Consider the following 26,998-nt stretch of genomic DNA (forward strand, 5'->3'; position numbering starts at 1 on the left):
AAAAATACAAATCAACTCACTTACAAAACAGAAACAGAGTCACAGACATAGAAAACATATTTATGGTTACCAAAGGGGAAAGGGGAGGGATAAATTAGGAGTAATAGATACACACCACTATATATAAAATAGATAAACAACAAGGACAACTGCATAGCACATGGAACTATAGTCAATATCTTGTAATAACCTATAATGGAAAAGAATCTAAAGCCATACACCTGAAAACTAATACAATACTGTAAATCAACTACAGTTTAATGAATAAAATTTTAAAAAAGAAAAAATAATTACCTAGATATATTTATCCATCTATCCATCCCTCTATCCATCCATCAATCCACCTTATTTTTTAATGTATTTCAAAGCAAATTACAGGCATCACTGCACTCCCCTAAATACTTCAGCATACATGTCATTCATTAATGTTCAATTTTTTTGTTTTTAATCAAATTTATATACAATGAAATGCAAAAATCCTAAGTACACATTTGCTGAATTTTGACAAATGAATACACCTGTGTAACCCAAACTACAATCAAAATATGAGACCTTACCATTACCCTAGAAAATTCCTTCATGGCCATCCTCAGGCAATCCTTGCCTCCATCCTCCAAGAAACCAGCACTGTTCTGATTTTTTTCCCACCATTTTCAGCATCATTGACATTTTGGTCCAAATAATTCTTTGTTCTTGGGGGCTGTCCTGTGCATTACTTAGCCTGTCCTAGAATTTCGTATAAATGGAATATACTCTTTTTCGTTTGGCTTTTCCTACTTAAGATGTTTATGAGATTCATCCATATTACCGTGTTTTTTTTTTTTTGAGGCTTACAATGATCTTTATTTTTTTATTTTTATTGGAGTATAGTTGATTTACAATGTTGTGTTAGCTTCAGGTGTACAGCAAAGTGAATCAGTTATACATATACATATATCCACTCTTTTTTTTCATCCATGTTAGCTTGTGTATCGTGGTTTGTTCCTTTTATTGCCAAGTAGTTGTTCCTTTTTTATTGGCAAGTAGTATTCCATTATAAACCACAGTTTGTTTATCCATTCTCCTGTTGATGGACATTGGGGCCATTTCTAGTTTTTGGTTATTATGAAAAAAAGCTGCTATGAACATTTTTTTGCAATTTTTTTTTTTTTGGTGAGCATTATGCTTTCATTTCTCCTAGCTAAAGAGCTAAGAGGACTTTCTGGGTCATTGGGTAGGTGTATAATTAGATCTATCAGATAACACTCTTCCCTCTTCCTAAGTGGGTTTGAACCATTGTACATCAATCTCCCCGGGGCAGGTACCAACCAGAATAGCCTCTACACCCCAGAGCCCGTTGAAATGATTCAAACTAGCCAATCCTAAGCCTGCTTACCTTGCATCACTGCCTCTTTCCCATAGAAACCACGGTAAAGGCTCTTCCCCACGCTTTCCTCTCGCTCCTTCTCCCTCCCTGGTGCTTCCCCGTGTGGCCCCGTGTGGCATGGCACAGTGTGACCCCTCCTCTTGGGATCTGGGAGTCACAAATTATCTTTTTAATGGCAATCATCTCTTGATCTGTTGGCCTTACCATATCTGAATGATAATAAAATCTACATTTTAAAACAATGAGCAAAAAAGAGTCTATCTTTCTTTTCACTAACCTCTAACTCAACTCAGCATTTCCCTTAATTATAGCTGTAGGCAACAAACCACAGTCATCTCAGCAGTATTAGTGTCTTTGCTGCACGAGAAATCACAGGTTTTTTTATAAATTTATTTATTTTTTAAATTTTTGGCTGCGCACGGGCTTTCTCTAGTTGCGGTGAGCGGGGGCTACTCTTCATTGCTGTGCGCGGGCTTTTCATTGCGGTGGCTTCTCTTGTTGCGGAGCACGGACTCTAGGCACGCCGGCTTCAGTAGTTCTGGCTCGCGGGCTCAGTAGTTGTGGCTCATGGGCTTCAGTAGTTGTGGCTAGCGGGCTCTGGAGTGCAGGCTCTGTAATTGTGGCGCACGGGCTTAGTTGCTCCGCAGCACGTAGGATCTTCTCGGACCAAGGCTCGAACCCGTGTCCCCTGCCTTGGCAGGCGGATTCTTAACCACTGCACCACCAGGAAGTCCCTCACAGATATTTTCATATCACGATAAGTGTTACAGATAACTTGAAACACTGTTTTTGTTCGTCACTACTTTGAAATTATGATAGTTAATAAGTCTGTAGCAGGATGGGGAGCTCAACAGGAGGGTCCTGAGCAACCCAGTCTAGGATCCAAGCACCAGCTGGCCTCCTGTGAATCAAGGAGAAAAACCCAGGACCTCAACCTAAAGAAAGTGAGCAGCCCCACAGGTAATCCAGAGGGGTGGCAGGATGGTTCACTAGACCAGCCAAGGGCACAGCCTTGAGACCACTGGCCACTGATTGGCAGTGTCCTGCAGTTTTGTACTGAGTGTCCCGGCAGCTCAGGACATACAGGCATACCTGGTTTTATTGTGTGTTGTTTTACTGCACTTTGCAGACATCGCATTTTATACAGATTGAAGGTTTGTGGCAACCCTGCATTGAGCAAGTATATAGGTTCCATTTTTCTAACAGCATTTGCTCGCCTCATGCTTCTGTCATGTTTCAGTAATTCTTGCAATATTGTAACATTAAATAATTTAAATTAAACATTACGATAAATAACACACCACTGTATAGTGTAAATATAACTTTTACATGCACTAGGAAACAAAAGAAGTCTTGTGACTCGCTTTATTGCGATATTCACTTCATTGCAGTGGTTTGGAACTGAATTCATAACATCCTCGAGCTATGCCGGTATTTCCTGGGATATAGAAGATATACATGATGATTTTGAGTGAATAACCTAACATATAATTAAATAGCAGTAAATATCAAGTTAAGTCTTTCCTTTCAGTGCTGAGTACGCAAAGAGGAAGTCTCTGCTCGGTGCTGGCTGTCTTTAATGCCTCTCTAGCTCTGGCTAATCCTTTTGAACAAAGAGCCCAGCCTCAGGCTTAGAATCACTGCATCTGCATTGTACACGTATTTGCCATAGTGGTATACTTAAGTTAAAAAAGGGGGGTACTTTAAAGAAAAATGTTAAGTAGATAACAGTCAGGTGGCATGCAAATATGGCAGAAATCTGACGAATTTGAGGCACATTTTGCCAACTGATGTCCCAAGGCCTTTTGAGATCTTAGGAAATTCCCTATATAATAACCATCTCTATACTCTGCCCCTCTGTGAGGTCTGCTCATTAACTCATTCATATCTATGGAAGAACCAGTTTACTAAGCACCTCGGGGTGCCAGACCCTGCCCCTCCCCACATGCACGCAGAATTCCATCTCCTGCTCAGGTCGCCTTCTCTCCAGAAATGTGCCTTTCCCTGCCCCTCTTTTAATCTAAGAATCCCGTTCCTGGATGAGTTGAAAGTGCTCACTCAGGGGTCAGTGAATCTGCATGGAGCTATGGCCATTGCAGGCTGTCAGCGTGGGGAGTTGAAAACCTCTAACCTCAGGGTCCCTAGAGTGATAGGTGAGGCTCTTACCCCTTGGGGTACCCAAGGAGTAACCAGTCTGCCTGTGAGGCACTCTCAAAAAAGAAGGGGAGGGCTTCCCTCGTGGCACAGTGGTTGAGAGTCTGCCTGCTAACGCAGGGGACACGGGTTCGAGCCCTGGTCTGGGAGGATCCCACATGCCGCGGAGCAACTAGGCCCGTGAGCCACAACTATTGAGCCTGCGCGTCTGGAGCCTGTGCTCCGCAACAAGACAGGCCGCCATAGTGAGAGGCCCACGCACCGCGATGAAGAGTGGCCCCCGCTTGCCACAACTAGAGAAAGCCCTCGCACAGAAACGAAGACGCAACACAGCAAAAATAAATAAATAAATAAATAAACTCCTAAAAAAAAAGAAGGGGAAAGGTCAGACTTTATCTGGTATCCACAAAGCCACTTAGATGAGAAGCCCTTCTGCCTACATCTGACATTCGCCAACGCTAACCACAAATCGGCACCTTATCAGTTACCCCTCACCAGCCGTGTGTAACCAAGTACAACCTGGAGACACTGTTGTCTTGGTTCATTCTCCATTTTCATAAATCTGCAATTGCTTTGGGTACGTATGTGTATTGGAAGAGTTGTACATGGCAGAAACCTAATTTAATCTGGCTTATACAAGACAATTTAAAAGAAAAGAGGTAATTAATTTACTTATTGAACTGAGAGGTGTGGGGATGCAGCTATTTCAGGCATGGCTAACCCAAGACTCACATGCTGTCAGGCCTCGGTTTCCCCCCGTCTCTGGTTCTTGCTTCCCTTGTGTTTGCTTCAGTTTGGGGCTCTGTCTAGTGGCCAGATAGAGACAGGAAGTGGTCCCTACCTCCTCTCTGGTTTCAGGTCTGGCAGGAGCTCAGGGGCGTCTAGGGTTGTGACCAGGGCCCCCGGCTTGGTCACGTGCCTGCCTGCTCCTGGGAGCCAGTGATTGGCTCAGGGTGAGGGGATCCCTCACTCTTCCCCAGGAACTGGGCCTGACGTCAGCTTCTCTGGGACAACGTGAACCACAGGGATGGTTCCCCAGAGAACAATAGGGGTATGTTGGCAGAAAAAAAGATGTTCTTGGCTTCACAGAGATGCTAAATGGAGCCAGGGTTGGACCAGGGGTGGTTGATTCTAGAGCTTGACTTCTAAGCCTCTCTGGCCTGCGTCCTGCCTGTATCCCAGAGCCCCTCACAGAGCCTGGCAACAACAGGCACTTAATTCCTGTGCATTGAGTGAATTTCTTGTTGCTGCGCTTGCACACCTGCCTGTTGGGACACCTTGTTTCTCTGGACAGGCATCCATTGCCTGGCCTCTCACCCTCCAGAAATTGAATCCTATTCTCACGTGTGAGCCCCTCCCAGTGTCTTCTTTTGCAGCAGACCTCAGTCTGAAGTGAAACATCAGGAAAGAATCCAGCCTATTGTGTTATGAACACACACGTATACATTTGCATACCCAGTGAGTTCCTGACGCATCCCTTCAACCTGGGTTGGGGGAGGAGCTGGAGGCTTTAAAATGTCAGATCCTGGGGAGCTGGGAGCCATGCAGAGATTTCCCTTGGAGCAAGGTATGTGGGAACAGTGACCTGGCACGGACCCTTGCCAGCTCAGGGCTGCGCATGGGGAGTGTGGTACCAAGTGGCTGACAAGCTGGGGGCTCAGCTCCTTGGAAGCAATCAGGCAATGCGGTGTCCGTCATCAGCCCTGGAGAACCTGACGGTGGTGGGTGCAGCTCCCTGGCTGACTGGTGCCCAGCCCTCAACCTAACGATGGAAACGAACCAGAGGCTTCAGAAACACACTCTGTGCCTGGAGCTGCACCGTCTTAGCTCAGGATGACGTAACAAAATGCCATAAGACTGGGGGGCTCCCTATTAGCACGTGATAGATGAGTGGATGTTCAGTGGATGTGGCAGTGTGTGACTAAGAGGTCACTGGAATGGCAGGGGGGGTCCTGTGGGTTGGTGTAGGCCCTTCTCCAGCCACCCCGGAGAAGGCTCTGGGCCCCCTTGATCTGGAGGATGTCTTCCTCCCTTTCCTGTTTAGGTTGCTTGAGCCCCAAAGTGTGGGCATGTCTTCATAGGAGGTGCTAGGTAGTCTGGTTCACACCACTTGCGAGTCTTGGCACCACTCGGTGCTGGTTGTGGGGATGGGTGCTGGGTGGGGTTGGGTGGGTGCTGGTCTGGAGGGAAAGCAGCCGTGAGGGTGAGCCGAGTCCAAGGTCAGTCTTGCCAGCTGGCTCACCTGCCTGAGGTCATGAGGCCAATGCCACATAAGCACCAGGACTTGAACCCGGCGCTGATTCTAGAGCCCTGACCCGCATCCACCCTTGCTTCAGAATAGACAGCACAGTAATTATGGAAACTGTCATTTATTTGTAATCTCACGCCAACAGCCCACTGAGAAGGACGCACTCAGATTTATCTCCTCTTGGCCACTGTGGCCCTCACGGCCCGTGAAGTCCTGGGGTATCCAAAGGGTGTCCTCCGTTCTTAGGCCAAATGGAGAAAGGCACAAAGCCAGGCTGGGCTGGCTTTCCTTCCCTGTGGGACCTGCAGCTCCATGCTCTCCCTGGGGGTGGGGGGCGGCGGGGGGGAGCAGCCCTGCAGACTCTCCCTGTGGGCATTGCTGATGCTTTTCCTGGGCTGCAAGGAGACTCGGTGTCTCCACACAGCACATCCCACTGGGAATGGGGTCTATTTATGGCTCTGAGAGCTCTGGCCAATTCCAGGCCCTGGAGCACTGGATTCCCAAGTCTGGGCTGGGCCATTCTGACTCAAGGAACACAGTACCAAGGAGATGGGAAGAGGTGAGGTGTCCAGGCCAGGGTTCTAAATCCCAGCTCTGCACAAACCAGTCATGGGAGATCTTCAACCAGTCACTTAATCTGCCTGGTCCTAGGTTTTCTCATCTGTAAAATGGGGATAATAACGCCACTGCCATCATCTCAGGGTGGTTGTGAGGATTATAGAGGGCAAAGCACATGGAACCCCACTGAGGCTCTAACACCCATGTGATCCAATCCTGGCGCAGGGTCTCAAAGAAACACAGCCCACTGAAGTTCCAAAAAGTGTTCCCATCTTCTTGAGCACAAAGCGGGTCCAGGTACAGACGGCACAGGCACTTCCAGTCTAGTGACCATTCTCTGTCATATCATACAGCTCCCATGAGATGTTCACTTTCCTTTCCAGAAAACTTCTCCTTCACTCACGGATGTCTGCCCCACCCTTGCCAGGCCTCTGCACTGCTGCCAGAAGCCAATTCCAGAAGGCACTGCTCACAGTGTATTGAATGGACGAGTTGGCACAGCAGCCCTGTACCCCTTGCTGCACATGTGCTGCCCCTGACCTCAGTTCCCTCGGGATGGTTCTTCTCCTTTCTATCTCCCAGAACCTGTTGGGCAATGGCAGTGCCCTCCGGGGACGGTATGGAGGGAAATGGAGTGGGTGATGCCAGGGCCCTCGCCTGCAGGCCTGGGACAGCAGGGCACACACAGTTTAATACCTGCAGTCCTGTCACTCGCGGGCAAGTTCATGGTTCTCTAAGGTGGCATTTCTAGAACCACCTAATGGAAAGTCTTGCTGCAGTTTTCTATCTAGGCTGCAGTGGGCTTGGAGAATGCTTCCAGTCAAGGATGTAAGACCCTGGGATGAAGCAATGCAGGCCCTCCACTGCCCCTGCAGAAACGATTAGCCCGAGTGGCCCCACTCAAATGGGACATAACGTTCTTGGTATCTTCCAGGTGGTGGATTTGGACGCATCTGCAAATCTTTACTGAAGTGAGAAGTGTCATCAAGGATCAGAGAGAGCAGGTCACTGGCAATGTTTTGGAACCAGAAAATACCCAAGCACACAGGCTCCCCTGGCAGCGAGGCCCGGGAGTGGGGTAGCCTCACCCTCCATGGCCGAGAGCTGCAAGGAGAGTGAGGCTGAGGGGCTGGTGTGCCGGCGGGCTGCCTGGGATGCCAGTGCGTACAGGCCACCATGGCACATTGGAAATGCAGCAAGCGGAGGGAAGGTCGTATTAACTAACCAGAGCTCTTCTCAGGGGAAGCCGTGTGTGGGGTAGAAGGAGTACTTTGGGAAGGAGTGAGGGTGGAATAAGTAATACTGATACAAGTGATAACAACTGCTAACTGGATCCTGAGGCAGGTGACGAAGGGACTCCGGGGCTTGCTTTGCCAAGTCAGGAAAGCAAGTTTGGGTCTGAGGAAGGCTCTCAAAACAGTACAGAGGACTTCCCTGGTGGTCCAGTGGTTAAGACTCCGCACTTCCACTGGGTTCAATCCCTGGTTGGGGAAGTACTGCATGCCACTGCGGTGTGGCCAAAAAAAATTTTTTTAAGTTAAAAAAAGAGTCAGTGCAGAGCCTGGGCCCTGTATCAGCCCTTCCTTCCACGATTCATAATCAGGGTCAGCCAGGAATACTAGTTTGCAGGGCTGCCTGTCCAGCTGCCCTCATATCTCAGTTAGGACATGGCTAACGGAACCAGCATCCCTAGGCCTTTTTTACCTGCTTCATTCTGTCTCCCGGTAGAAGGCTCCTATTATAGTTGAATTGTGTCCCTAGAAGAGATGTGGAAGTCCTAACCCTTGGTACCTGTGGATGTGACTTTATTTTGCAACAGGGTCTTTGCAGAGGTAATCAAGTTAAGAAGAGGGCCCCCAGTAGAGTGGGCTCTGATGCAATAGGACTGGTGCTCTTACAAGAGGGGAAATTTGGGCACCGAGATGGACATACGCAAAGGGAAGATGATGCAGAGACACAGAAAGAACGCTGTGTGATGACAGAGGCAGAGACTGGAGTGATGCACCTGCAAGCCAGGGAATGCCAGGGGTCGCCGGGAGCCACCGGATGCTGGAAGGGGCAGGGAAGGATCTTCGCTGAAGCTTGCAGAGAGAACTTGGCCCTGCTGATACCTTGATTTCAGACCACCTGCCTCCAGAACTGAGAGACAAGAACTTTCCATTGTTTTAAGCCACCCAGTTTGTGGTACTATGTTACAGCAGCCCTAGGAAACGAATCTAGTGCTTCCGATACAAATATGTGTGAGCCCTGTGTGGAAGCATTTTTCCTGGTTTGGCCCAGCACACCCGCCGTTGGATGGAGTGAAAAATGCCCAGAGACTTCCTTTTTTAAATTTATTTATTTTAGTTATTTATTTTTGGCTGCACTGCATCTTCGTTGCTGTGCCCAGGCTTCCTCTAGTTGCCGCGAGCGGGGGCTACTCTTTGTTGCGGTGTGCAGGCTTCTCATTGTGGGGGCTTCTCTTGTTGCAGAGCACAGGCTCTAGGCACATGGGCTTCAGCAGTTGTGGCTCGCGGGCTCTAGAGCGTAGGCTCAGTAGTTGTGACGCACGGGCTTAGTTGCTCCGTGGCATGTGGGATCTTCCCAGACCAGGGCTCGAACCCGTGTCCCCTGCACTGGCAGGCAGATTCTTAACCACTGCACCACCAGGGAAGCCCCCACAGAGACTTCCCATGAGGCTATTCCACAAAGCATAACTTAGAGAACTCTGAAGTCTACACAAACTAGCCTTGGCTTTCTCTCTGTAAAAGAGGAACCAGGATGGAATTGGCTCTCTCCAAACTCTAACTTGCTTTGCATTTGTAAAACCACCCAGCTCCATCAGACAATAAAGTGCCAAAGAATTATCAATCCTTGAGAGTTCGCTCGGCCAAGTGCTGGGTGGGGCCCCAGGGGGCTGAAGGGAGGTGCCTGTCACACAGGTGTGAAGCCTGGGGGCTCCCAGGGTATCTCCTCTCTTCTGGCATTGGAGGAGGCCTGCAGCATCTGGGGCCAACATTTGGATGGCCTGGCCGCTCTGGCACTAATGACAAAATAAATTCCCAACATAAATTCAGTCCCTGGATTCACAGAAAGATAGACAAGATGAAAAGGCAGAGGACTATGTACCAGATGAAGGAACAAGATAACACCCCAAAAAACAACTAAATGAAGTGGAGATAGGCAACCTTCCAGTAAAAGAATTCAGAATAATGATAGTGAAGATGATCCAGGACCTTGGAAAAAGAATGGGGGCAAAGATTGAGAATATGCAAGAAATGTTTAACAAAGACCTAGAAGAATTAAAGAACAAACAAAGAGAGATGAACAATACAGTAACTGAAATGAAAAATACACTAGAAGGAATCAATAGCAGAATAACGGAGGCAGAAGAACGGATAAGTGACCTGGAAGACAGAATGGTGGAATTCACTGCTGCGGAACAGAATAAAGAAAAAAGAATGAAAAGAAATGAAGACAGCCTAAGAGACCTCTGGGACAACATTAAACGCAACAACATTCGCATTATAGGGGTCCCAGAAGGAGAAGAGAGAGAGAAAGGACCCAAGAAAATATTTGAAGAGATTATAGTTGAAAACTTCCCTAACATCAGAAAGGAAATAGCCACCCAAGTCCAGGAAGCGCAGAGAGTCCCATACAGGATAAACCCAAGGAGAAACACGCCGAGACACACAGTAATCAAATTGGCAAACATTAAAAGACAAAGAAAAGTTATTGAAAGTAGCAAGGGAAAAATGACAAATAACATACAAGGGAACTCCCATGAAGTTAACAGCTGATTTCTCAACAGAAATGCTACAAGCCAGAAGGGAGTGGCATGATATACTTAAAGTGATGAAAGGGAAGAACCTACAACCAAGATTACTCTACCCAGCAAGGATCTTCTTCAGATGCGATGGAGAAAACAAAAGCTTTACAGACAAGCAAAAGCTAAGAGATTTCAGCACCACCAAACCAGCTCTACAACAAATGCTAAAGGAACTTCTCTAAGTGGGAGACACAAGAGAAGAAAAGGACCTACAAAAAGAAACCCAAAACAATTAAGACAATGGTCATAGGAACATACATTATCGATAATTACCTTAAACGTGAATGGATTAAATGCTCCAACCAAAAGACAAAGGCTGGCTGAATGGATACAAAAACAACACCTATATATATGCTGTCTACAAGAGACCCACTTCAGACCTAGGGACACATACAGACTGAAAGTGAGGGGATGGAAAAAGATATTCCATGCAAATGAAATCAAAAGAAAGCTGGAGTAGCAATACTCATATCAGATAAAATAGACTTTAAAATAAAGAATGTTACAAGAGAAAAGGAAGGACACTACATAATGATCAAGGGATCAATCCAAGAAGAAGATATAACAATTATAAATATATATGAACCCAACATAGGAGAACCTCAATACATAAGGCAACTGCTAACAGCTCTAAAAGAGGAAATCAACAGTAACACAGTAATAGTGGGGGACTTTAACACCTCACTTACACCAATGGACAGATCATCCAAAATGAAAATAAATAAATAAACAGAAGCTTTAAATGACACAATAGACCAGATAGATTTAATTGATATTTATAGGACATTCCATCCAAAAACAGCAGATTACACTTTGTTCTCAAGTGCGCACAGAACATTCTCCAGGATAGATCACGTCTTGGGTCACAAATCAAGCCTCAGTAAATTTAAGAAAATTGAAATCATATCAAGCATCTTTTCTGACCACAATGCCATGAGATTAGAAATCAATTACAGGGAAAAAAATATAAAAAACAAACACATGGAGGCTAAACAATACGTTACTAAATAACCAAGAGATCACTGAAGAAATCAAAAAATACCTAGAGACAAATGACAATGAAAACATGACGATCCAAAACCTATGGGATGCACCAAAGCAGTTCTAACAGGGAAGTTTATAGCTATACGAGCCTACCTCAAGCAACAAGAAAAATCTCAAATAAACAATCTAACCATACACCTAAAGGAACTAGAGAAAGAAGAACAAACAAAACCCAAAGTTAGCAGAAGGAAAGAAATCATAAAGATCAGAGCAGAAATAAATGGAATAGAAACAAAGAAAACAATAGCAAAGATCAATAAAACTAAAAGCTGGTTCTTTGAGAAGATAAACAAAACTGATAAACCATTAGCCAGACTCATCAAGAAAAAGAGGGAGAGGACTCAAATCAATAAAATTAGAAATGAAAAAGGAGAAGTTACAACAGACACTGCAGAAATACAAAGCATCCTAAGAGACTACTACAAGCCAACTCTATGCCAATAAAATGGACAACCTGGAAGAAATGGACAAATTCTTAGAAAGGTATAACCTTCCAAGACTGAACCAGGAAGAAACAAAATATGAACAGGCCAATCACAAGCACTGAAATTGAAACTGATTAAAAATCTTCCAACAAACCAAAGTCCAGGACCAGATGGCTTCACAGGTGAATTCTATCAAACCTTTAGAGAAGAGCTAACACCCATCCTTCTCAAACTCTTCCAAAAAATTGCAAAGGAACACTCCCAAACTCATTCTATGAGGCCACCATCACCCTGATACCAAAACCAGACAAAGATACTACAAAAAAAGAAAATTACAGACCAGTATCACTGATGAATATAGATGCAAAAATCCTCAACAAAATACTAGCAAACAGAATCCAACAGCACATTAAAAGGATCATACACCATGATCAAGTGGGGTTTATCCCAGGAATGCAAGGATTCTTCAACATACGCAAATCAATCAATGTGATACACCTTATTAACAGATTGAAGAATAAAAACCATATGATCACCTCAATAGATGCAGAAAAAGCTTTTGACAAAATTCAACACCATTTATGATAAAAACTCTCCAGAAAGTGGGCACAGAGGGAACCTACTTCAACGTAATAAAGGCCATATACGACAAAAAAAAAAAAAAAAAAATTCAGCCCCTGCTTTGAGCTGGGCTCTTTGGTGAAGTTTTCCCCTATAAATCATATCTTAGGCATTTTTTTTTCATAATTGAGATTTTACTGATTGTTTTGAGGATCAGTACACACACATTTCAATTTGTACACAATTCTCAACATACATACCAAAAATCTAAAAAGTCACGTAGCTGTGATTCTTTTCTGAACAGTTATTCCAGGGACTTCCCAGCTTAAAATTTGAAGGCAAAATTTCCTTCACAGGATATCAAGTACCAATATCTTCAAATATTGATAGGCTGTTACATTGTAAGTCCCACTAATTCACAATATCATATACACTACATCCTCAAATTGTCAGTCGTTCACAGCACATTAACAGTTACGAGAACTGGACTACCACCGACCAAAGATGTTACAGAGTGCACAAAACTCTGCCCAGGAGAGCCAAGAGCAAGGGGTGAGTGGTTTGCTTTAGGAAACAATTCTACCAAAAGTAACATGGGAAGAGAAGTAATGTAAAGGGTTTAAGACATTAAATGCACAACTGACTCCAAACTGCCATTTAGTACGCTTTGTATTATAGGCTATAAAAGCTACCCTCCATCTGTGGAATGTTAAGCTGACACACAAGACAAAGCCTCGCATATTCAATATCCCACTATTTTCTGGTTGTATCAAAAAATAAACAACCACCAAATGATTTCACCTCTTAAAAAAAGCATTTACACTCAAAAACTGGGATGAGGTAGGATTCCCTCCTTTTTATGTTTCTAGAGCTACTAAAAAACTTGCATTTACGAAATAGTTGATATTCCTCTGGATTGTACAAGAAAGGAGACAGGGACCACTGATTGGACCAGGTGTGTGATATTAATCAGATTTGGCTTCTTTCTCTCCTGCTTCATGAGAAGCTGGGCTCTCCTCGTTTTTAGTTTCTCCATCTTCTGCAGCTAAGTCTTCTTTAGTCTCTTGGTTAGTCATTTCAGCCTGTTTTCCCTTTGCTCCCCCCCTTTTTCCTTTTGTTTGCACTTTTTTGTCTGAAGATTTATCCTTTCCTGCCGCCTTTTTTTTGGCTTCGTTTCCACTTTTGCAGGAGGCGGTTTAGCGGACAACCTTGCCCATCTCCTCTTGGGCTCCTCTTTCGCCGCCCCCTCGGCGGAGCTGACCTTCCTCTTGGCATCGCGGCGGCGGGGCGGGCGCGTGCCCGGTGCCTGCGGGCCGCGGCGCACCGAGAGCCTTCTCGAAGCTGGGCTGCCTGGCCGCTGCCGCTTCTCTCGCCGCCCGAGCTGGGGGGACCCGCGGCGGGAGGGAGAACCGGATGGAACCGGATTGGGAGCCCACCCCCAACATCTTAGGCATGTAAAGCCCTGAAGCTGAGCCAGTTTCGACATCGTGGCTTTTACCTACTCTATTTATAATGTCTCTATTAGCTTCCTCCCAGGTTAAGGGGCCAAATCTACCTGCTCTTTCTATTCTCCGAAAGCACAAGGAATTGAAATGGCAACAAACAACTAGTCTAGCTTGATGCTGGAGATGCTATTATTTCACTGTTTAGACAACATGAAGTTTAGAAAGGATAAAGTCCTGCCCCAAGGTCAAAACAAGCCAATGACACAAGAACAGGACAGAAGAGATGGGACTGAGGTAGATTTAGGTGTTCAGTTCATTTCTAGCTTAATGAGCACAGCTTAATGCGAGATTCCCAGACACAAATCGAACAAGATGCTTACTCTGTACCAGTGGGCAGGGTCTAGAGCAGTGGGTCATTCTGGGATTGACATTTTGAGAGGAACATGGGCACATTGGGAATTGTCAGGAGGGCAGTGACCAGGATGGCTACCATGTCTATATGAGAGACAATAAATGAATTGAGAAAATGAGTTTATACTTTGAACTAGAAATTTCTAGGTCTCTTGCTGAATTAATTTTCTACTTCTGCTATAACAAATTACTATGAACTAGGTGGTTTCAAAGAACACAGATTGAAAGGATTCTGGAAAGATAGTTGGATGGGAAGCATCAGCAATCTATCTCCCCCCGCCCCCCAGACAACAATTGTACTGGCAGAATCTGTCTCATGTAAGTATTTTGGAACTCTGGAGTCTATTGAAGGATTGCAACTTCCAGGGGAAGGCTTGGACAGGTAAACTGTGCTTCATTTTGGTCAGTTTCAGCTCTGAGCATAGCAGTTACCCATCCCCCCATTCCCATGGTGGGCAGCTGTTTGAATACAGCTTGTGGGAGCCAGGTTGGGCAGAAGAGGACCCTGTGCTGCAAATGTTGGCGATCTATGCTGACTGCCCATTGCTGCTTCTGATTAGATTGTTGCTGCCCCTCCACCTCCAGCTGAAGTGACTTCCAGGGGATTTAAAGGGTGGGTGCCCTTTACTGCCCTCTTCATTTTTCTCTTTTTCCTCCTTTTTAGAGCCAAACATTAAAGACAAGGATACTGTATTAGGGTTCTCCAGAGAAAGGGAACCAATATGATATATGTAGATTGATATCTCTATATAGATATCTCCCTCTCTATGTATATCTATATGAAATTTATTATAGGAGTCAGCTCACGTTACAGAGGCTGAGAAGTCACATGATCTGCAGTCTGGAGAATCAGGAAGGCCATGGGCATAATTCAGTAAAATGCTGAAGGCCTGTGAACCAGGGGGTGAGGGGCTGCTAGTGCAAGAAACAGGAGCTCTGATATCTCTGAGGGCAGCAGAAGATGGACCTCCCAGCTTAAGAACAGGGAGATAATTTGCCCTTCCTCCACCTTTTTGTTCTATTCAGACCCTTGATGCATGGGATGAGGCCTGCCCACATTGGTGAAGGCAGATCTTTTTCACTCAGTGTATTGATTGTCTTCTAATCTCTTTGCTAATCTCTTCTGAAAACACCCTCACAAACATACCCAGAAATAATTTTTTACCAGCTATCTGGGCATTCCTTAGCCCAGGCAAACTGACACAAAATTAACCATCAGACATGCAAAACAACTGCATATATGGGGGAAGTTAGCAAGTGATCGTGCATGCCCAAGGAAAGGCTCTGAAAAGACCCAAGACTTTAAACTATACCTCAGCTGATCCTTGTCACATAGATAGCCTACAGCAATGGGAAGCAAACAAACAAAAAAACGCTATTAAACAAAGCAGTAACAAAAAACAGCAAACTCTGGGTAAGAGGGAGAATCTGGTCTCCATAATTACATTATTAAATCCAAATATTCAAATTTTTTCCAAAAAAATCATAAGGCATACAAATAAACAGAAAAGTATGGCCCATTCAAAGAAAAAATAAATAAAACCAACAGGAACTATCCCTGAAAAAGACCTGATGGCAAATACAGCAGACAAAACAACTTTTAAAACAACTGCCTTAAAGACGCTCAAAGAACTTAAGGAAGATTTGGAAGAAGTCAGGAAAATGTATGAACAAAAATGGAAACATCAATCATGAGACATAAAACCTAAAAAGAAGCCAAAAAGAAATTCTGGAGCTGAAAAGTATAATAATTGAAATGAAAAATTAACTAGAGGGATTCAAAGGCAAATTTGAACAGGCATAAGAATCAGTGAACTTGAAGATAGGACAATGGAAATAATCAAGACTGAGAAACAGAAAGAAAAAAGATTCAACTGGAAGCCATATGAAGAAACAAAGATCCCAATAAAGGTACATAAACAAGTAATTATAAAAGCTAACATTATTGCAACAATGGCTTATAATTCCACTTTGTTTTCTAAATGACTTGGGACGAATGCATTAAAAATCATTATTAGTTTAGATTATTCTCGGGCACACAATGTATAAAGGTGTAATTCTGTGATAACAACAGCAAGGGGTGGGGATGGAGCTGTAAAGCAGCAGAGTTCTTGTGTATTATTGAAGTTAAGCTGGTATAAATTCAAATAAGAGAGCTATAACTTTAGTATGTTAACTGTAATCCCCATGGTACCCACAAAGAAAATAGCTATAGAATATAAACAAAAAGGAATGAGAAAGGAATTTAAACATTTCACTACCAAAAAAAAAAAAGTCAACTAAACACTAAGGAAGACAGTACTGTAAGGCAGGGAGTGAGAAACAAAGCCGTAAAATGTACAGAAAAACAAATAAGATGACAGAAGTCTCTCCTTCCCAGTAACTACTCTTAAATGTAAATGGATTAAACTCCCCAGAAGACAGACTGGCAAAATGGTTAAAAAAACACAGTCCAACTATATGCTATCCACAAGAGACTCACTTTAGATCAAAAGTGAAAGAATGGAAAAAGATATTCCATGCAAACAGTAACCGAAAGAGAGCAGGGGTGGCTGTACTAACACTGGACAAAACAGATTTTTTTTTTTTTACAAAATAGATTTTAAATCAAAAAGTTTACAAGAGACAAAGTAGGACATTATATATTAATAGAAATTTGATATATCCTCTTGCTGTAATATTATAAACACATTTCTAATGACATACAACTGAATAAATAAAGCAAAATTTGACAGAATTGAAGAGAGAAATAATGGATAGAGCAAGCAGACAGAAGTAAGGAAATAGATACAACAAACCAACTATATATAACAGACACTGCACACTCTACCCACCACCAAAAGCATACACATTCTTATGTGCACGCGGATATTTTCCAGGTTAGACCATATGTTAGGCCACAAAAATTAAGTGTCAACAGATTTAAAAAGATAACTATCATATTTTCTCTGACCACAATGAGATAAAGTGAGCAATCAGTGACAGAAGGCAAACTGGAAAATCCACAAATATATTGAAATTTAACAACACACTCTTAAACAACCAATGGATCAAAGAAGAAATCACAAGGTGAATTAGAAACTCCTTAGTTTTAATGAAAACAAAAATGCAACATACCAAAACTATAATGTAGCAAAAGCAGTCCTAAGGGGAAAATGCACAGCTATAAACACATTAAAAAAAACAGATCTGAAATTAATAACATAACTTTACAAGTTAAGGAACTTGAAAAAGAACAAACTAAACCCAAAGCTAGCAGAAGGAAGGAAATAAAGATTAAAGAATAGGGGACTTCCCTGGTGGCGCAGTGGTTAAGAATCTGACTGCGGAGCGGCTAAGCCCGTGAGCCAATGGCCACTGAGCCTGCGCGTCCGGAGCCTGTGCTCCGCAATGGGAGAGGCCGCAACAGTGAGAGGCCCGCGTACCGGGGGGAAAAAAAAAAAAAAAGTGCTGGGAAAACTGGATATCCACACAGAAAAGAATGAAGCTGGACCCTTACCTAGTGCCAAGTATAAAAATTAACTCAAAATGGATCAGGACCTAAATGTAAGACCCAAAACTATACAACCCGTAGAAGAAAACAGGAAAAAAAGCTTCATGACACTGAATTTGGCAATCATTTCTTGAATATGACACCAAAGGTATAGGCAACAAAACAAAAAAGATAGACTGGACTTCATGAATATTAAAAATTTCGTGCATCAAAAGATAATATCAACAGGGTAAAAAGGTAACCTGCAGAATGGAAGAAAATATTTGCTAATCATATATATAAGGGTTTAAAGTAAAAAGCAAAAATAAACAAATGGGACCTAATTCAACTTAAAAGCTCTTGCACAGCAAAGGAAACCATCAACAATACAAGACAACCTGGGGCCTCCCTAGTGGTGCAGTGGTTGAGAGTCTGCCTGCCGATGCAGGGGATACGGGTTCGTGCCCCGGTCTGGGAAGATCCCACATGACGCGGAGCGGCTGGGCCCGTGAGCCATGGCCGCTGAGCCTGCGCATCCGGAGCCTGTGCTCCGCAACAGGAGAGGCCACAACAGTGAGAGGCCCGCGTACCGCAAAGACAACAACAACAACAACAAAAAACCCCACAAGACAACCTACTGAATGGGAGAAAATATTTGCAAATTATATGACTGATAAAGGATTAATATCCATCATATATATAAACAGCTCATACAACTCAACATTGATAAAACAAACAACCCAATTTAAAAATGCACAGAAGAACTGAAGAGACATTTTTCCAAAGAGGGAATGCATATGACCAACAGGCCCATGAAAAGATGCTCAACATCACTAATCAGGGAAATGCAAATCAAAACCACAATGAGTTATCACCTCACACCTGTCAGGTTGGCTATCATTAAAAAGAACATGAACTATAAATGTTGGCAAGAGTGTGGAGAAAAGGGAACCCCTGTACACTGTTGGGGGGAATGTAAATTGGTGCAGCCACTATGGAAGACAGTATGGCTGTTTCTCACAAAACTAAAAACAGAACTACCATATGACCCAGCAATTCCACTCCCGGGTATATATATATTAAAAAAAAACCAAAAACACTAATTCAGAAAGATACATGCACCCCAATGTTCACAGCAGCATTATTTACAATTGCCAAGATATGGAAGCAACCTAAGTGTCCATCAACAGATGAATAGATAAAGAAGATGTGATATATATACACACACACACAATGGAATACTACTCAACCATAAAAAAGAACGAAATTTTGCCATTTGCAGCAACATGGATGGAGTTGGAGGGCATTATGATAAGTGAAATAAGTTAGAAAGACAAACACTGTATGATATCACTTATATGTGGAATCTTAAAAAATACAACAAACCAGTGGTTTACCATTGGGGAGAGAGAAGAGGGAAGTGGCAATATAGGGGTGGGTGAGTGGGAGGTACAAACTATTGGGTGTAAGATAGGCTACAGGGATGTATTGTACAACGCAGGGAATATAGCCAATATTTTATAATAACAATAAATCTAGTGTAACTTTTAAAATTGTATAAAAATTTTAAAAATTAAAAAAAAATGGGCAAAGGAACTTGAATAGGTATTTCTCCAAAGAGGATATACGCATGGCCAATAAGCACATGAAAAGATGCTCGGTATCACTAATCATTAGGGAAATGCTCATCAAAACTACAATGATATATCACCTCACACACATTAGAATGGCTACTACTAAAAACAAACAAACATACAACAAAAAAAACCCAGAAAACAAGTGTTGGTGAGGATGTGGAGAAATTGGAACCCTTGAGCACTGCTGATGCGAATATTAAAAACTAGTACAGGGACTTCCCTGGTGGCACAGTGGTTAAGAATCCGCCTGCCAGTGCAGGGGACAAGGGTTCGAGCCCTGGTCTGGGAAGATCCCACATGCCGCGGAGCAACTAAGCCCGTGCGCCACAACTACTGAGCCTGCGCTCTAGAGCCCACGAGCCACAACTGCTGAACCAGCATGCCACAACTACTGAAGCCCCCATGCCTAGTGCCCGTGCTCCAGAACAGAAGCCACCGCAATGAGAAGCCCATGCGCTGCAAGGAAGAATAGCCCCTGCTCACCGCAACTAGAGAAAGCCTGAGTGCAGCAATGAAGACCCAACGCAGCCAAAAATAAAATAAATTAAAAAAAACAAACAAACTGATACAGCTGCTGTTGAAAACAGTATGAAGGTTCCTCAAAAAATTTAAGATAGAATTACCATATGATCCAGGAATTCCACTTCTGGATATATACCCAAAAGAGCTGAGAGGAGGATCTTAAAGAGGTATTAGTACTCCAATGCTTATAGCAGCGTTACTGACAATGGCTAAAACGTACAAGTAACCCAAGTGGTCACTGACAAATGAATGGGTAAACAAAATTTTCTGGTTTAAAAGTTAGCTTTTTTGTTTTTTGTTTTACAACACAGCAAAAAAGAATCTACAACTATCAAAATCTGCAAAACACCTGTAGAAAGGAGCTACCTTTTTTGAACTGTTTAATTAAAGCTTCTCTAGGATTTACACACCCATTTTTGATCATTAAGAGCATGGAACTTCTCACACCTGTTTGTGTATCCACGGGCTTTAGACCCCAACATATTTACACACTTTAGTATTCTACATCAAATCAGCTTTCATTTAGCCCATTTATATTTTTTAAAAATAGAAAAGTGAAACAAAAACAGATTTAATTTCCTTCTGAAATCTGTTATGTAAACGTTTTGTTGAATTTAAACATCACAAGTTTGATAAAGTTGTCAATGAGGTCTCTCACCCACCCCACAGCCTGTGGAAAATCTTAATTACAGCAGATTCAAATACATCGCTACACTGTCAGCTGTTTTTTCTGCTTGGAATCAGCTACCTTGATGTTCTCATACTGTTTTAACCACCTCTTGGCGTCTCAGCTAAGAATGCCTGTCTCAGTTCAGCCTAGAAATCCACCACCATAAAATGGAGTATTATTCAGCCTTTAAAAAGAAGGAAATTCTGACATATGCTACAATATGGATGAATCTTAAGAACATTATACTAAGTGAAATATGCCAGCCACAAAAAGACGAATACCATATGATTCCACTATATGAGACATTTAGAGTGGCCCAAATCAGAGACAGAAAGTAGAAGGTTGGTCGCCGGGGCAGAGGGGAGGGGGCAACGGCGAGTTATTGTTTAATTGTTTACGAGATGAAAAGAGTTATGGAGATGGATGGTGTTGATGAAACATTATGCATGTATTTAATGCCACTGAACGGTATACTGAAAAATGGTTAAGACAGTAAATTTTATCACTGTAAAATTTTTACCACTATAAAAAAATTGGAAAAAAACCCCAAAAATTGATTATCTCACAGTTCTGGAGGTCAGAAGTCCAAAATGGGCCGGCAGGGCTGCATTCCTTCTGGAGGCTCTAGAGGAGAGTCCATTTCTTTGCCTTTTCCAGCTCCTGGAGGCTGTCCGCGTTCTTTGGCTTATGACGCCTTCCAGCAATGGCGTCACCCCAACCTCTGCTCTGTCAGCACAGCGTCTGCTTTCCCCCGGCTTCCTCCGCGCAACTCCTCCACCAACCCTGAACCTCCTGCCTCCTTCTTATAAAGTGCCTTATATTGGACACACCTGATAATCCAGAAGGCTTTCTCTGTCTCAAGAGCCTCAGCTTAAACACACCTGCAAGTCCTTTTGCCATGGAAGGAAACAAATTCACAGGCTCTGAGGACTAGGACGCCGGCGTCTTTGGGAAGCCATTACTCTGTTTACCGCAGTTGCCTGGAGAAATACGTCAGTGTGGGAGGGGGTAGGCGCAAGGGCTTCAATACTGAAAGCAGGGGTAAGCCCATGTCTGACAATAGGGTTGTGGTTGAACAACCGTGCAGACACTCTGTAGAATACTACGCAGCCATAGAAAGAATGAACTGGATGACATGGAAGGCCGTCCATGGTGCATTTTTAAATGAGAAGGACAAATTTCAGAAATTCTTAATTCATTTGTTTAACAAATATTTTCAGTGTCTATCATGTTCCTGAAGCTGGAAGTACAGAAGTGAATTAAACAAGGGTTTATACTCTCTTTCTGTATAAAAACTGTATGCAGAAATAGGTGTGTACAGGGAAAAAAGGGTCTAAGCTGGTAAATAAATACTGGTATGTTAACAGCGGGTATCTCGGGAGAGGAAGAGCAGGAAGTAAAAGTGGTGAAGGTTTGCCCTTCTTCTTTGGTTGTTTTTATATAGTTTTACCTTTTCAATGAGCATTTAAACTTGCTTGAAGTTGGCTAAAAATTTAAACTGAGGTACCGTTATTAGGAGAAGTTATCTATTATGTCTAACCCCATCTCATAATGACAAAACTGTACCACCTGCAAAACAGAAAGAAGGGAGGGAAGGGAGAGAGTGGAGACAAAGAAACATCCAGCTGATTGGTGTTAACTTGGAGCAGGCAAGGCTTGCGGGGCACTTAGCCAACAAGTGGAGCAAAGTGTCCCTCCCTCCCCGGCGGGAACTGGCAGCTCCTCCGGGTACGATTCTTTATAAGCTCTCCTGTGGCACCGGCCCTGTGCCTAGTGTACGCAGTAGGCGATCAATGACATATTGTCGACCAGCCGAGTCACCGATGGGAGCGCCTGTAAAGGTGTAGATGACACCCAAACAGGAGGGGCAAGCGTCCTGTCAGGGCTCAGCTTCCACCCCATACGGCAACACCCACACCCACCAGCCTCACTTCCACAGCCATTCGTCTCCCCTCATTTCTAGCCATTTCAGATCAAAGTCTGGTCCTTCCCAAGCCCCCAGAACTTCCTGGTTTATTTGAAGCAGAGGTTCTGCAGTTGGAGGAAGTGGGTAGAAATTCCAGGTCACTTATCTCTGCCATGGTGTCCCCAAGATGAACATGTGGTTTGCTACTTCTTTGCCCTGAACTGCAACCTCTGAGCTGGCCTTTCTGCCCCCTGCATGTGTCTCTGGGGCTGATGCTTCGTGGCTGCGGGGTGCAGGGAAGACAAGAGGGGGTGAGGCGTGGGGCCCAGGGACCCTCGACCCTGGGCAATGTCATCTCACACTTGTAGACCTAAGTTCCTTTGATAAACATCATCTGAGAATCACACACCTGGCAAACAGGCTGTCCCGGGAACAGGGCCCAGGAACAAACAAAACAAGCTTGTGTCTTTCATTTTGTTCTTGGTTCTTACTGTTCTAGGAAGAAAAAAAAGAAAAAAGACTGGACTTGAGTAGGCGAGACATTCACATGCTTTACTCAGAAAACAAGGAACCTCTGATTTTCTTGGAGAAACGTTGAGAGCTGTCTTTTCCTTTTAGTGCCCTTAAGCATAGACTGAAACAAGGAAGACATAATTTCAGTTCATTCCAATTGTCCCCTTGAACACCTACTTCATCCTTCCTAGACTGATCGTTGGACAGAATTAAAACTGCTCCCAAAGTGTAGTTTGATTCAGCCTGCGGGCCCTCCGTGAAGTGTCCCTGCCGCCTTCCGGCTCTGTCCTCCTCTCCTCCTGGATTCCCCTCAGGCACACCCTGCACGTCCCTGCCCCCAAGCCCTCATACCTGTCCCCTCGGCCTGGAACACGGTCCTACCATTTCCCTGCCTCCTTCAGATCCCTTCAGAACCTCAACCGCCACCCCATCCCAGCCCTCCCACCCCAGCCCTGCTTCATTTCTCTCCACAGCACTTGTCACCTTCTAATAGGTCACGTTGTTATTTTGTTCACGGTCTACCCCTTTTCTGATGTAAACTCCACCAAGGCATGGATTTTCATCCATCTGTTCACCCCTGGAAACTCAGTCCTAGATAATGATTGAATCTGAGTCTTTATAGAGGAGTTTTGCATTATGTATCCAAAATCTTATAAATACGCTAATGCTTCCACGCAGCTATTCGACATCTAGAAATTTATCCCTGGGAAGTCATCACAGAAGTGTGCAAAAATAGAGTTAGAAATGTTATAAAAACCAAACACTGGAAATAATAAGAGCTGACATTTAATTAGCACTTACCATGTGCCAGACCCTGTTTTAAACATTTTACGCACATGAACGCTTTAAACTCCCGACCACCCTATAACCCACCTATTATTGTCTGGATTTTACAAGTGAGGGAACAGGCAGAGGGACTGAAGAGCACGCAGTCAAGCCAGAGGATTTGATGGGGTGTGTCTGCCTCGAGTCCATATTCTTAACACCCTATGGGTTACATGAGCTGTGCTTCAGCCACCCTGAGGCATTCGATGCAACCATTTAAAATGATGCTGTAGACAATGAATTTTTTCTGGTGGGGGGACAAGGGACATGAACCCCTGAAATTATATGTAAATTGCGTGATCATACACATTGCTGGGAAGGAGGCAGCTTTATCAGATTCTCAGAGACATCCAAGAACCAGCGTTGTAGAATAATTCTTCTACATACGTAGTTCAGGTGAACATATCCTGCACATGGGTTATCAACTGTTCAGCACAGTCTTTAAAAAAATTTCTTTTTAGTTTCCCTCCTTCCACACAAGATTTCCTCGTCTTGTCCCTAAACCACATTAACAACCTAGAAAAATCACCAGAGAAGACGCTTTAATGACTTGAAAAGATCTTTGTGAGATACAGTAAAAAGCTCAAATAACTAAATTATATGTTAATAGCTGTTATTCCTGGGTGATGGAATTATGAGTGTGTTAAAATTTCTTTTCTGGTCTTATTTGTATTCTGTGCACGTTTTGCAAGAACATGAATTACTTTTTGTAACCAAAGGAATTTTTTTTTTTAAGAAAATGGCACATTTGGGAAGGATAATTTGGAAGAAGCTATGAAAATTTTAAGCGTACCTGCCCTTTGATCCAGCAATTCCATTTCCAGGAATCTGCTGGACAGAAATTCTTGCCTGTGAGCCCGAATATAAGTCCAGCGACATTCCTGAAAGCATTGTGAAAATTAGTAAACAGCCCAAACCCTCAGAGAAGGTGAGTAAATAAAATAAACAAAATAAAATATTCAATAAAATATAATACCACCATATTAGAAAAACTGTGCAGCTGTTAAAAAAAAGAAAACACAGTAGCTAGATCTCTGACTCTCCCACAAGATGTATTATTTGGTAAAAACAAAGGACGAGCGTAAGAGTGTAAAGGCCTTGAAAGGGGTCTGGAAGGAAGCCGCCTGTTTGTTGATGATGGGTACTTGCAGGGAGGCGCTGGGAGCTGGGCAGGGGAGGTAATGGTGAAGGGGACTTCATGTTCTGTTCTGGATTGTCTGAATCTTTTACATATTATTTATGTAACCAAATACAACACACACAGTTAAACTATGAAAGAGTTCTAAGATTAAAAAAGCCTCCAAACTCCGAAGTGCTTTCCCCCCACCATGGGGCTGCTCAGGGGCTCCACGTCCAAGCTGCCAGGAAGTCTCAGGAAGGACCACGATCCTGGTTACTGTCAGGATTGGAAACAGGCTCAGTCACCGGGCAGGGGCAGGTGGTTATGTAAACGGGAGCGCAGACCTACTGCACATTCTTATGCCCTAAGCATGAGCAGCGATCGTGAGGATCTTGGAGCAGCTTGGAAATTAAGTGACAAAAGCCCAGTGGGAAACTACACACAGCGCGCCCAGGGTAAAGGCGGAGGGGCCACATTGTTGGCCAGGTGGGATTATATCATCTTGGCCAAACCTGTTTCTCCCTGGGGCTTTCTCATCACGGTTCCGAGGCCACAAACCTGCACACTGTGTTCCAGCCGCCCTGGCCTTTCTGTGCTGTTTCCTGCCCGGGGCCTCTGCTCTCGCTGCCTCTGTGAGCCTGTCTACTCCTTATACCCCCAGCCCTCTCACAGTTTCTCCATCACATTAGTCTGCGTACCTGCTTCCTGGGCCTATGCTTGTCTGAAATCGTCATGTCTACTTGATTCCCAATCTCCCCCACTAGCCAGCACTATTCTAGGGCTTACCGTGGGTGTGGCACGGCTCTAAGCACTTTACAGACCACCCAGTCAGTTCTTTCAAGACCCTACAACACCAGTACAATCATGACACCCATTTTACAGATGAGCAAAGTGAGGCGCAGAGGTACCCCACTTGCCCCCCAGCTGGGCAACTCTAAAGTGGCCAACGTGGGCTTCGAACCCAGGTGGCTTCAGCCCAGGACCTGAGTCCTTCATTACTAAATGATCCTGCCTAAAACCACGAATGAGATGAAAACCGGCACCCTATTTACTTTTTGAAGATTGGAACTGGCTGGAGGAGCAGCCAATGAACTTCACTGGCCACACCGGTACCGGACATGCCACGCCCAAGCTTTTAACGCCTGTGGTGATCTGAGGACATGATTTGACCTGTCTTTTCCTGGATAGAACAGGCCATAGATGAGAGAGTTCGCCAACTGCTTTTTGTGGACTTTCAAATTATTGACTCCATGAGCCCACTTCCCTTAGGTAATTCTCAGCAGGGTCTCACTGCATAAAGGGGGCCAGCCCTAACACCTGTGGAAATGCAACTCTGGCAGCGCCCCTGGCTGCAAAAAAATAGGGCTCAATGCCCATTTGGGTTCTATTTTCATTAAAACCCCATTAACCTGCTCTCTCAGGGTGAGAGAGCAGGTGAGTGAGTGTCCAGGACTGAGGCTCTGCAGTGCTGTAGGAGGCGGCTTTTTAAAAGTGAGCGTTCTGTTCTGTTCGCAGGCGGAAAACTTTCTTTTCAAAAGGACCCCCGGGGGGTTGACGTCTCAGGCTGGTTCCCAGCCCCAAAGTGGGTTTTCTTAACAGATAATATGGTAACATCCTCTGCAGCTGGTCTTGAGTTAGCTGAGGTTGAAGATTAGGTAATTTCTCTGCTACTTGGTGTTTTTTCCTTTGTTTTTTTTTTGTTTGTTTTTGGCCTGATTTTTGTAACTCAAAACCAGTTTAAAGTCTTCCAATGAATGTTCATTCCTTCCACACCTTGTAAAAGTCTAAGCACTGCCCCAGGGCACACGGAGGCCAGGTGTGAAGTTTCACTTGGCAGAGCTGTAGAGATGCATTTCTGTCTCTACTTTTTTTTTTTAAACATCTTTATTGGAGTATAATTGCTTTACAATGGTGTGTTAGTTTCTGCTTTATAACAAAGTGAATCAGCTATATGTATACATATATCCCCATATCTCCTCCCTCTTGTGTCTCCCTCCTACCCTCCCTATCCCACCCCTCTAGGTGGTCACAAAGCACCGAGCTGATCTCCCTGTGCTACGTGGCTGCTTCCCACTAGCTATCTATTTTACATTTGGTTGTATATATGTCCATGCCGCTCTCTCACTTTCTGTCTCTACTTTTGCACCTTGAAATCAGCCAAACCCACGTGAGCCGGGCCCTGTCCTTCTTCCGTGCCCAGGTGGGTGCGACCCGCTGGCCGCGGTGTGCCCCCATCACAGGACTCTGCATTTTAACACTGGGGCACATTATGGAGCTGGGCAGCTTGCAACTCACCATTCAGTACATGGAGCA

The 26,998-nt window shown here is 44.0% G+C and overlaps 1 protein-coding gene and 1 pseudogene across 1 annotated transcript in view; both read right to left on the minus strand.

Annotated features, from left to right (window-relative positions):
- NDRG4 (NDRG family member 4) overlaps positions 1-26,998 on the minus strand; it is a 102,875-nt gene that overhangs the window by 58,058 nt on the left and 17,819 nt on the right. The window lies entirely within an intron of this gene.
- Positions 12,969-13,679, minus strand: LOC101337716 (non-histone chromosomal protein HMG-14 pseudogene; annotated as a pseudogene).

This window comes from Tursiops truncatus, chromosome 19 (genome assembly GCF_011762595.2).
Source record: "Tursiops truncatus isolate mTurTru1 chromosome 19, mTurTru1.mat.Y, whole genome shotgun sequence".
NCBI lineage: Eukaryota > Metazoa > Chordata > Mammalia > Artiodactyla > Delphinidae > Tursiops > Tursiops truncatus.